This window comes from Triticum dicoccoides, chromosome 6A (assembly GCF_002162155.2).
Source record: "Triticum dicoccoides isolate Atlit2015 ecotype Zavitan chromosome 6A, WEW_v2.0, whole genome shotgun sequence".
NCBI lineage: Eukaryota > Viridiplantae > Streptophyta > Magnoliopsida > Poales > Poaceae > Triticum > Triticum dicoccoides.
Window position 1 is genome coordinate 499,907,135 of NC_041390.1, and position 12,298 is coordinate 499,919,432.

The 12,298-nt window shown below is 49.1% G+C and overlaps 1 pseudogene; it reads right to left on the bottom strand.

Annotated features, from left to right (window-relative positions):
- Positions 1-10,964, bottom strand: part of LOC119315931 — a 68,792-nt pseudogene extending 57,828 nt beyond the window's left edge.
- Positions 10,965-12,298: the final 1,334 nt, after the last annotated feature.

Genomic DNA, 12,298 nt, shown 5'->3' on the forward strand with positions numbered 1-12,298 from the left:
GAAGCAAGAGAGTTTAATTCTTTCTACAAAAGATATGCCCGTGCTCTAACAAATATAAGTGAAGCAAAAGAGCATTCTACAAATGGCGGTTGTCTATGTAAAGAGAAACAGGCAATCTATACTTCAAATGATATAAGCGAAGCACATGAAGCATTCTATAAAGCCATACTCAAAAGATATAAGTGAAGTGCAATGAGAATTCTATAAATAAACCAAGGACTATCTCATACCAGCATGGTGCATAAAAGAAAAATGAAAACTAAATGCAAAAGACGCTCCAATATTGCACATATCGCATGAACGAAACGAATCCGAAAACATACCGATACTTGTTGAAGAAAGAGGGGATGCCTCCCCAGCATCCCCAAGCTTAGACGCTTGAGTCTCCTTGAATATTTAATTGGGGTGCCTCGGGCATCCCCAAGCTTGAGCTCTTGCCTCTCTTCCTTCTTCTCACATCGAAACCTTCTCAATCATCAAACACTTCATCCACACAAAACTTCAACAGAAAACTCGGTAAGATACGTTAGTATAATAAAGCAAATCACCACTCTAAGTACTGTTGCAAACCAATTCATATTCTGTTTTTGCATTGTGTCTACTGTAGTATAACTTTTTCATGGCTTAATCCACTGATATAAATTGATAGTTTCATCAAAACAAGCAAACTATGCATCAAAAACAGAATTTGTCTAAAACAGAACAGTCTATAGGAATCTGAACATTCACCATACTTCTGATACTTGAAAAATTCTTACAAAATTTGGAAAAATAAAAAATTTGTACATCAAGACAGTGCAAAAAGAATCAGAACCATTTGGCGTTCCAGTAGAAAATTAAAATTCATGCACTACAGCCAAAGTTTCTGTCCTGCACTGCACAAACCAACAAGCATCGTAAACATCCTAAAGGCAAACCTTGGCACATTATTTTTATAATACAATGGAATTGTACAAGGGGATAATTATTTTGTTGAAAAGTTTCTGTAATCAAGATTCACAAAGTTGCCGTGAGCATGAACAAAGTTCAAGGAGCTCTCCCACTTCAACAGTGCTTGTCTTTCTCACTTTCACTTTCCTTTTTGAAAAGTTTTGGGTTCCCCTCTTTATTTTTGTTGTTTTTAAACTATATGAAAGCACTCAACAGAAATAAATGACTCTCTAAAACTTTCGGGTTGTCTCCCTGGCAGCGCTTTCTTTAAAGCCATTAAGCTAGGCATATAATGCTCAAGTAGTGTATCCACCCGGATCCCAAGGTATATCAAAGCCAATTTTAATTAACAATGATTTGTAATTTAGTAGTGAGAGCAACATATATCAAGCAATGACGAAGTCTAACTCTCTTCCTATACATCGGCATGTCATAAAAGAACAATTCATGCACACCTAGTAAAGGCCAATGCATAGTATAAACATTTTCTTGCAATTTTATCATGTTGGAAACATAGAGAGGTGGAGATATAGTTCCTCTCTCATAATAATTGCAAGTAGGAGCAGCAAGCACATGCATATTATATTTATTGAAATCATCATGTGCAACGGTAAAAGGCAACCCATCAATATAATCCTTAATAAGTGCAAACTTCTCTGATATAGTATAATCGGGAGAATTCAAAAAGATAATAGGACTATCATGCGTGGGTGCAATAGCAACAATTTCTTGTTTAACATAAGGAACTATAGCAAGTTCATCTCCATAAGCATCATTCATATTGGCATCTTGGCCATAAGCATAGCAAGCATCATCAAAAAGGGATATTTCAAAAGAATCATAGGGATCATAACAGTCATCATAACAATCATCCTTCGGTAAGCACGAAGGGGAATTAAACAATGTATGAGTTGAAGAGTAACTCTCATTAGAAGGTGGGCACGGGTGATCAATCCGCTCTTCCTCCTTTTTTTCTTCGCTCTCATCCTCATCTTTTTCATCCAATGAGCTCACAGTGTCATCAACTTCTTCTTCCATAGATTCCTGCAAAATATTAGTCTCTTCTTGGACAGCGGAGACTTTCTTAATAAGTGCATTAATTTCATAATTGTATTCATAATTCTCATAGCAATATTTGAGGATAGCTAAATTTTCAGATCTATAACAAGCATCATCAATATCATCAAACTCTTTAAACATAGATTCAATTTCATAAGCACCCATAAAAGCAACAAATTCTTTTATTTGTTCCACATCATAGTAATCATATATACCTCTAGCATAAGAAGCCAAGGTTTCATTATCATTAAATTTGCATGAAAAGGGGAGGTGTGGAGAATTCATCCTAGAGCAACAAGTATAATCATATTCCGAGCATAGTTGTTTAGCATACCACTTCAATATATAAATTTGATCCCATAATAGTTTTCCTTTTGTGTCAAGCGATAATCCCTAAAGTATTAACATTGATCCAACGTTACTCCCATTACCAAATTGAATGAGGTTTTCTCAGGATTATCAAAGTGGTACATAATATTTTTCACATATTGAGCATCGAGGGTTTTAGGAGGTTCCCCATCTCCATGAGCAGCAAGTACACCTAATTTTTTTGGTATTTCGTGTTCCATATCAATAACTAAAGATAGAGAACAACTAAGAACAGAAAATAAAAATTACTTAGTGATAAAGCAAACAAGCACACACGGGTATATTCACCCCACGCTATTGCTCCCCGGCAACGGCGCCAGAAAAAGGTCTTGATAACCCACAAGTATAGTGGATCGCAACAGTTTTCGATAAGTAAGAGTGTCGAACCCAACGAGGAGATAAAGGTAGAACAAATATTCCCTCAAGTTCTATCGACCACCGATACAACTCTACGCACGCTTGACGCTCGCTTTACCTAGAACAAGTATGAAACTAGAAGTACTTTGTAGGTGTTGTTGGATAGGTGAGGGAGTCCTGGATTAGGGGGTGTTCGGGTAGCCGGACTATACCTTTAGCCGGACTCCAGGACTATGAAGATACAAGATTGAAGACTTCGTCCCGTGTCTGGATGGGACTTTCCTTGGCGTGGAAGGCAAGCTTGGCGGTGCGGATATTCAAGATCTCCTACCATTGTAACCGACTTTGTGTAACCCTAACCCTCTCCGGTGTCTATATAAACCAGAGGGTTTTAGTCCGTAGGACAACTTTATCATACAACAATCATACCATAGGCTAGCTTCTAGGGTTTAGCCTCCTTGATCTCGTGGTAGATCTACTCTTGTACTACCCATATCATCAATATTAATCAAGCAGGACGTAGGGTTTTACCTCCATCAAGAGGGCCCAAACCTGGGCAAAACATCGTGTTCCTTGCCTCCTGTTACCATCCGGCCTAGACGCACAGTTCGGGACCCCCTACCCGAGATCCACCGGTTTTGACACCGACATTGGTGCTTTCATTGAGAGTTCCTCTGTGTCATCGCTTTTAGGCCCGATGGCTCCTTTGATCATCAACAACGACGCAGTCCAGGGTGAGACTTTTCTCCCCGGACAGATCTTCGTCTTCGGCGGCTTCGCACTGCGGGCCAATTCGCTTGGCCACCTTGAGCAGATCGAAAGCTACGCCCCTGGCCATCAGGTCAGGTTTGGAAGCCTAAACTACACGGCTGACATCCGCGGGGACTTGATCTTCGACGGATTCGAGCCACAGCCAAGCGCGCCGCACTGTCTCGATGGGCATGATATAGCTCTGCCACCGAACAGCGCCTTGGAGGCCGCACACACATCGGTTCCGACCATTGATTCGGAGCCTACTGCGCCAATCGAGGATCAGCAGTTGGACGCTGCCTCAGGGGCTGCGATCTCAGAGGCGATCGAGCCGAACTCCAGCCCTGCACTCCGCATGGCCCGTGACTCCGAGGAGCCGGATTCCTCTCTGAACTCCGAGCCCCCCGCGCCCCTGCCGATCGAATCCGATTGGGCGCCGATAATGGAGTTCACCGCCGCGGACATCTTTCAGCACTCGCCCTTCGGCGACATCCTGAATTCTCTAAAGTCTCTCTCTTTATCAGGAGAGCCCTGGCCGGACTACGGTCAGCAAGGTTGGGATACGAACGATGAAGAAATTCAAAACCCACCCACCACCCACTTCGTAGCCACTGTCGACGACTTAACCGACATGCTTGACTTCGACTCCGAAGACATCGACGGCATGGACGACGATGCAGGAGACGAACAAGAACCAGCACCTGTAGGGCGCTGGAAGGCAACCTCGTCATATGACATATATATGATGGACACTCCAAAGGATGGAGATGGCGATGGAACAACGGGGGACGATACCTCTAAGAAACAGCCCAAGCGCCGGCGTCAGCGGCGCCGCTCTAAATCCCGCCAAAGCAAAAACGGTGATTCAAGCACAGGAGATAATACTACTCCGGATAGTGCCGAAGAACACCCCCTCCAGCAAGACTCAGCACAGGAGGACAGAGAAGCCGACCCTCATGAGAGGGCGGCGGACCAAGAGGTTGAGGACGATAATTATACGCCTCCCTCCGAAGACGGGGCAAGCCTCGACGACGACGAGTTCGTCTTGCCAGAGGATCCCGCCGAACAAGAGCATTTTAAATGCAGGCTTATGGCCACGGCAAGCAGCCTCAAGAAAAAGCAGCAACAACTTAGAGCTGATCAGGATTTGCTAGCTGTCAGATGGACTGAAGTCCTTGCGGCCGAAGAATATGAACTTGAACGCCCCTCCAAGAGTTACCCAAAGCTCAGGCTGCTACCCCGACTAGAGGAGGAAGCACCTACATCACCGGCGCATGACATGGCCGACCGGCCACCTCGTGGCCGCGATAGAGAGTCCTCTCGGCCCTCCACTCAAGCCATGCCCCGGCGTCGCGTCAAGCATACTAAGGCACGGGAAAATGCGCCCGACCTGCGCAACATACTGGAGGACAAGGCAAGGCAAACAAGATCGATCTACGGATCGCGCAGGCACCCCACGGCACGTGACGGTGATCGTCACTCCAGATGCAATGAATTCGGCCGGGCCGAACTCAACAGACAAAGCTCCTTCGAGCTGCGTCGTGATATAGCCCAATACAGAGGCGCCGCACACCCACTATGCTTCACAGAGGAAGTAATGGATCATAAAATCCCTGAGGGTTTCAAACCCGTAAACATCGAATCGTACGATGGCACAACAGATCCTGCGGTATGGATCGAGGATTATCTCCTTCATATCCACATGGCCCGCGGTGATGATCTACACGCCATCAAATACCTCCCACTCAAACTTAAGGGACCGGCCCGGCATTGGCTTAACAGCTTGCCAGCAGACTCAATCGGTTCTTGGGAGGACCTGGAAGCTGCATTCCTTGACAACTTCCAGGGCACTTATGTGCGACCACCGGATGCCGATGACCTAAGCCACATAATTCAGCAGCCAGAGGAATCGGCCAGGCAATTCTGGACACGGTTCCTAACAAAGAAAAACCAGATAGTCGACTGTCGGACGCAGAGGCCTTAGCGGCCTTCAAGCATAATATCCGTGATGAGTGGCTTGCCCGGCACCTAGGACAGGAAAAGCCGAAATCTATGACAGCCCTCACAACACTCATGACCCGCTTTTGCGCGGGAGAAGACAGTTGGCTAGCTCACAGCAACAATTTAACCAAGAACCCTGGTAATTCGAATACCAAGGACAAAAGCGACAGGTCGCGTCGGAACAAACAAAAGCGCCGCGTTAACAGCGACAGCAACAAGGATACGGCAGTTAATGCCGTATTCCGAGGCTATAAATCCGGTCAACGGAAAAAGCCATTCAAAAGAAATACTCAGGGCCCGTCCAGTTTGGACCGGATACTCGACCGCTTGTGCCAGATACATGGCACCCCCGAAAAGCCAGCCAGTCACACCAACAGGGATTGTTGGGTGTTCAAGCAAGCAGGCAAGTTAAGAGCCGAAAACAAAGACAAGGGGCTGCATAGTGACGACGAGGAGGAGCCCAGGCCACCGAACAACAATGGACAGAAGGGATTTCCCCCGCAAGTGCGGATAGTGAACATGATATACGCAACCCACATCCCCAAGAGGGAGCGGAAGCGTGCGTTACGGGACGTATATGCGATGGAGCCAGTCGCCCCAAAGTTCAACCCATGGTCCTCCTGCCCGATCACCTTTGATCGAAGGGACCACCCCACTAGCATCCGTCACGGCGGCTTCGCCGCATTGGTTCTAGACCCAATCATTGACGGATTTCATCTCACAAGTCCTCATGGACGGTGGCAGCAGCCTGAACCTGCTTTACCAGGATACAGTGCGAAAAATGGGCATAGATTCCTCGAGGATCAAGCCCACCAAAACGACCTTTAAAGGCATCATACCAGGTGTAGAAGCCAACTGTACAGGCTCATTCACACTGGAAGTGGTCTTCGGATTTCCAGATAACTTCCGAAGCGAGGAGTTAATCTTCGACATAGTCCCATTCCGTAGTGGCTATCACGCACTGCTCGGGCGAACCGCATTCGCAAAATTCAACGCGGTACCGCACTATGCATACCTCAAGCTCAAGATGCCAGACCCTAGAGGAGTAATCACGGTCAATAGGAACACCGAACGCTCCCTCCGAACGGAGGAGCACACGGCAGCGCTCGCAGCAGAAGTACAAAGCAGCCTCTCTAGGCAGTTCTCCAGTTCGGCCTTCAAAAAGCCGGACACTGTCAAGCGCGCCCGGAGTACCCTACAACAAGACCGCCTGGCACGTTCTGAGCTAGCGTAGCAATGCGGCCCCAACCCTAGCCCTCGCGATATAGCGAAACCAGTGCTTCGCGTACATAACTATGATCTTGAAATACCATGGGCACAGGGGAAGGGGCACTATCACGGCACGCCCGAAATATGGCTTAAACCGCACCAGGGGCTGCCAAATTCCTTTTTTTTCTTTTTTTCTCTTACTCTCAGGACTCCATACTTCGGATGACCCGTTCGGCAATTCAACTGCCGCACAAACGATGCAAGATCCAGGAAAGCAGACAAGCCACGCCACATTATGGAACTCCCAGGTGGTCTCTATTGCGAGCAGTATACCTGTTTTTTAATACAATTCCGCGGCCTGCCCCTTGGTAGGACATTTTAAATAGTCCAATTTCTTTTGCTTATCGCACTATTTGTATCGTTGCTTTCATAGCAGCCTTTCTATAAACAATGCATAGCTTTTTGTCTATTTTTTGCATTATCCTCTTTTTATATATATGTTTATCAATAACATGTTGCATCCATACACTGTGGTACGGCAAAAATACGCCAGGGGCTTCAGTACCCATCAATATGGCGTGAGAAGTCCGTACACTTTCAGAAGTGCGGCACCCCGAACTTATAGCACTATATGCATCGACTCCGAATCATGATTTGGGTCAATAGTTGGGTTTGCCCGGCTCCTATGTTTTGGTGCCTTACGTTCCGCTATATCGGCTAAGGTAGCACTAGGAGAACTACTGCGATTGTGCCCCAGTTGAGCTGGGCTGAGCACCTCAGTAGAGAAAGCTAAAACTGACTGTCATGATGAGGCGAGAGACCGGTCGCTGTTCGAGAGGTTTTTCGAGTCCTTAAAGACTTATGCCGCTTCGAGCGAGGAACCGGCTTTGTCCGGCCAAGGCGTGGATAGCGCCCCGAACTCGGTCTTCCGAATACTAGGGGCTTCGCCAAAATTTAAAATTATAGAGTTCTATGGCTAAGTGAGAGTGTTCAAGCATTATAGTCCGATTGCCTTGTTCGTTGTGCTGAGCGCCTCCCTCGACGGACCCAATCATGGGAAAAAGAGCGCTCAGGTTTATCCCGAACACCCCAGCACTAGTGCCATGGGGGCAGAAGCCGACGACTGGCCATCTCTCAATTTTTTGATAAACGGTCGCACATAAAGTAATATTTTAAATTCAAGCATTGCTTAGCGCATATGAACAAGTTTTCAGCGCACAGGATAACATGAGTGAGTTCATTCAAAAATTACATCCTTGGTGCATTCATCCGCCATAAGGCGGGCACCGGCCAGAACATCCTTTTAATAGTTCTCAGGCTTGCGATGCTCCTTCCCCAACGGCGGCCCGTCCCTCACAAGCTTCTCACCGTCCAGCTTACCCCAGTGCACCTTTTCACGGGCAAGGGCCCTACGGGCACCTTCGATGCAGACGGAGCGCTTGATGACCTCGAGCCTTGGACAAGCCTCCACCAGCCGCTGCACCAGTCCGAAGTAGCTCCCAGGCAGGGCCTCTCCAGGCCACAGCCGAACTATGAAGCCCTTCAGGGCCTGTTCGGCCGCCTTGTGGAGCTCGACCAGCTGCTTCAGCTGGTCGCTCAAGGGTACAGGGTGTCCGGCCTTAGCGTACTGAGACCAGAACACCTTCTCCGTCGAGCTGCCTTCCTCGGCTCGGTAGAATGCGGCGGCATCGGATACGCTACGGGGAAGATCTGCGAATGCCCCTGGAGAGCTCCGGATTCGGGTAAGTAACAAGTAGTTTACTTTTATATGTCTGCTTTGCATAGAGAATGCCTTACCCGCCGTTATCTTTTTCACCGCATCCAATTCCTGGAGGGCCTTCTGGGCTTCGGCCTTGGCAGATTTGGCAGTTTTAAGGGCCGCAGCAAGCTCGGACACTCGCGTCTTCGAGTCGAGCTCCAAACTCTCATGTTTTTTCATGAGAGCCTGAAGCTCTTGCTGCACCTCGCCGACCTGCGCCTCAAATTTCTCCCGCTCGGTGCGCTCCGTGGCCGCTCTCTTCTTGGCCTCGGACAGCGCCTGCTTGAGGGTCGCCACCTCAGTTGTGGACCCTACAATAAGCAGTATACTCCTGTCATTTTTTGCAATTGCGTCTTCTTATATGCATTTTTTCTATAAGGTATCTCTTACCTTCTTTCTCCTCGAGCTGCCGTTTGGCAAGGCTGAGCTCTTGCTCGGTCCGCTCGAGGCCCTGCTTCAGGGCATCCACCTCCGCAGTCAGTGCGGCGGTGGCCAGCAGCGAAGCCGGCATACGTATATTGACTCCTTTTTAGTTAGACTCCTGTGATATTTAATAGATCCTCTATTCAGCTTTTCTTTTCGAACGCCAAACAGAGCATCAGGGGCTACTGTCTATGCGGCAATATTTTTACATATTTCTACTTACCTCGAAGCCTGTTAGAAGGCTAGCACAAGCTTCAGTAAGTCCGCTTTTGGCGGACCGCACCTTCTGGACCATCGTACTCATGATGGTACGGTGCTCCTCGTCGATGGAGGCGCCCTTAAGCACCTCCAGCAGATTGTCCGGCACCTCCGGTTGGACAGAGGGCGTCGGCTCAATAGGCTTGCTCCTCTTGGCAGGAGTTCGCCTGCCGTGGTCCGGAACCGTTAATGATTCTGGCGTGGTGTCCGGATTAAAGGCGGACTTGGAGCCCTGGGGGGTCTTGTCCCCTTTTCTCCTGGAGTCCGAGAGGTCGCCTCGCGGCTCCTCCTGGACCACCTCCTCTTGCCCCGGAGCTTGTCGCGACACCACTTCGGCGTCATCCGCAGCACAGGGGGAGGCAGCGGGCGGAACTGAATTCACGTCCGATGAATCCAGGGAGCCGCTCGACGACTCGTCGAGCCCGTCCTTGGGCGGGCTGCATGATTATATTCGACATTAGGGAAAGCTGCGCAACAAAAGGAATATCATGAGTTACTCTGGTATCCGAACACTTACGATTTCGTCGGACGCTTGGCCCTGTCCAGCCACTCCTCTTCGTCCTCGTCGGCGTCGGGGGCGTAGTCCGGCGGAGGGGTTTTCCTCTTCTTGGACCCTTCGCCCCCCCCTACTAGGGCGGCCTTCCTCTTCTTTCCTCCCCCCATTGGAGGGGGAGAGGTCTCTTCTTCCTCCTCCTCGTCTTCACGGGAGGAGTGCGTCTCGGACTCATCGGATGACGAGTCCGACACCACCATATGCCGGGAACTCTTTCGAGTCCCCGTGGCCTTCTTCTCCGGCACCACATAAGGTGCCGGAACCAGCAACTTCACTAGGAGAGCAGGGGCTGGGTCTTCGGGCAAGGGAGCCGGACAGTTAATCAGTCCGAACTTCGCCTGCCAATCCTGTCAAAGGTGAGGGAGTTTAGATCCCGCATAGAGTCAAACTATGAAGAATACTTAACGTCCTGTAAAAGATGAAAATATTTTACCTCGCCAGCAGGACGCTGCGAGCTGAATCCGTGGTCTTCGGAGGCGGATGTGGGAGCCTCGGCGCCTTTGGTTAGCCCCTTCCAGACATCTTCGTACGTCGTGTCGAAGAGCCTGCTCAGAGTTTGGTGTTGCGCCAGGTTGAACTCCCACAAATTGAAGTCCCGTTCTTGACACGGAAGGATCCGGCGGACGAGCATGACCTGGACTATGTTCACAAGCTTGAGCTGCTTGTTCACCAGGGACTGGATCCATTTTTGCAGTCCGGTCACCTCTTCTTCGTCGCCTCACGACAAGCCCGTCTCCTTCTAGGATGTGAGCCGCGTAGGGGGTCTGGATCGGAATTCAGGGGCTGCGATCCACTTCGGATCGCGTGGCTCAGTGATGTAAACCACCCTGACTGCCACCCCTTCAAGGTCTCCACAAAGGAGCCCTCGAGCCATAGGACGTTGGCTATTTTGCCCGCCATGGCACCTCCGCACTCCGCCTGGTTGCCGCGCACCACCTTTGGCTTGACGTTGAAGGTCTTGAGCCAGAGGCCGAAATGGGGGCGGATGCAGAGGAAAGCCTCGCACACGATGATAAACGCCGAGATATTGAGGATGAAGTTCGGGGCCAGATCGTGGAAATCTTGGCCATAGTAGAACATGAGCCCGCGGACAAATGGGTGGAGAGGAAAACCCAGTCCGCGGAGGAAGTGGGGAAGAAATACTACCCTCTCATGGGGCCTTGGGGTGGGGAGAAGCTGCCCCTCCTTAGGAAGCCGGTGCGCGATGTCTTTGGACAGGTATCCGGCCTTCCTTAGCCTTTTGACATGGCCCTCCGTGACGGAGGAGACCATCCACTTGCCTCCCGCTCCGGACATTCTTGGAGAAGGTTGAGGTAGGAAGTGCGGGCTTGGGTGTTGAGCTCGGGTGCGCAGAAGATGGATAGGCAAAGGAGAAAGAAGGCGTAGGTAAAAAGGTGGATCCTTATCCCCTTATATGAGTGGATGCGACTATGCGTCCCCACCAGCCTAGTAAAACTCGCTTGCCTCCCAAGCGCCGTGATAAATGGCGCGGTTGGGTTACCCACGTCCGTATTGATGAGAATCCCGTAAATGGAGGACACGGTCTCTGCTTTGACAAGACGTGTCAAGGAAACCGCCTCGCAAAACACGCTGAGGTGGAAAAGTGAAAACGATTCGAATAAAGGCTTGGTCGTAGTGTGATGTCACGCTGCGGAATACGTCAGCAGATTAGATTTGTGTTAATATTATTCTCTCTGTGGCAATACGTGGAAACTTATTTTGCAGAGTCGGACACTACTCTTGGTGTTTACAAACTTTTATGAAGAATTTGGAGGAGGAACCCGCCTTGCAATGCCGAAGACAATCTACGCGCCGGACTCGTCGTCATTGAAGCCTGGTTCAGGGGCTACTGAGGGAGTCCTGGATTAGGGGGTGTTCGGGTAGCCGGACTATACCTTCAGCCGGACTCCAGGACTATGAAGATACAAGATTGAAGACTTTGTCCCGTGTCCGGATGGGACTTTCCTTGGCGTGGAAGGCAAGCTTGGCGATGAGGATATTCAAGATCTCCTACCATTGTAACCGACTTTGTGTAACCCTAACCCTCTCCGGTGTCTATATAAACCGGAGGGTTTTAGTCCGTAGGACAACTTCATCATACAACAATCATACCATAGGCTAGCTTCTAGGGTTTAGCCTCCTTGATCTCGTGGTAGATCTTCTCTTGTACTACCCATATCATCAATATTAATCAAGCAGGACGTAGGGTTTTACCTCCATCAAGAGGGCCCGAACCTGGGTAAAGCATCGTGTTCCTTGCCTCTTGTTACCATCCGGCCTAGACGCACAGTTCGGGACCCCCTACCCGGGATCTGCCGGTTTTGACACCGACAATAGGTTTGCAAGATAATAAAGATTACGTAAATAAAAAGTAGGGGCTGTTTAGGTAAAGAAACAATAAAGTAAATATAGCGAGTGTGGAAAAGTGGTGGTAGGAGTTGCGAAATTGTCCCTTAAGCAATTGACTACTTTACTAGACCGATAGCAAGTATTATGTGGGAGAGGCCACTGCTAGCATGTCATCCCTTACTTGGAATTCTATGCACTTATGATTGGAACTATTAGCAAGCATCCGCAACTGCTAATGTTCATTAAGGTAAAACCCAACCATAGCATTAAGATATATTGGT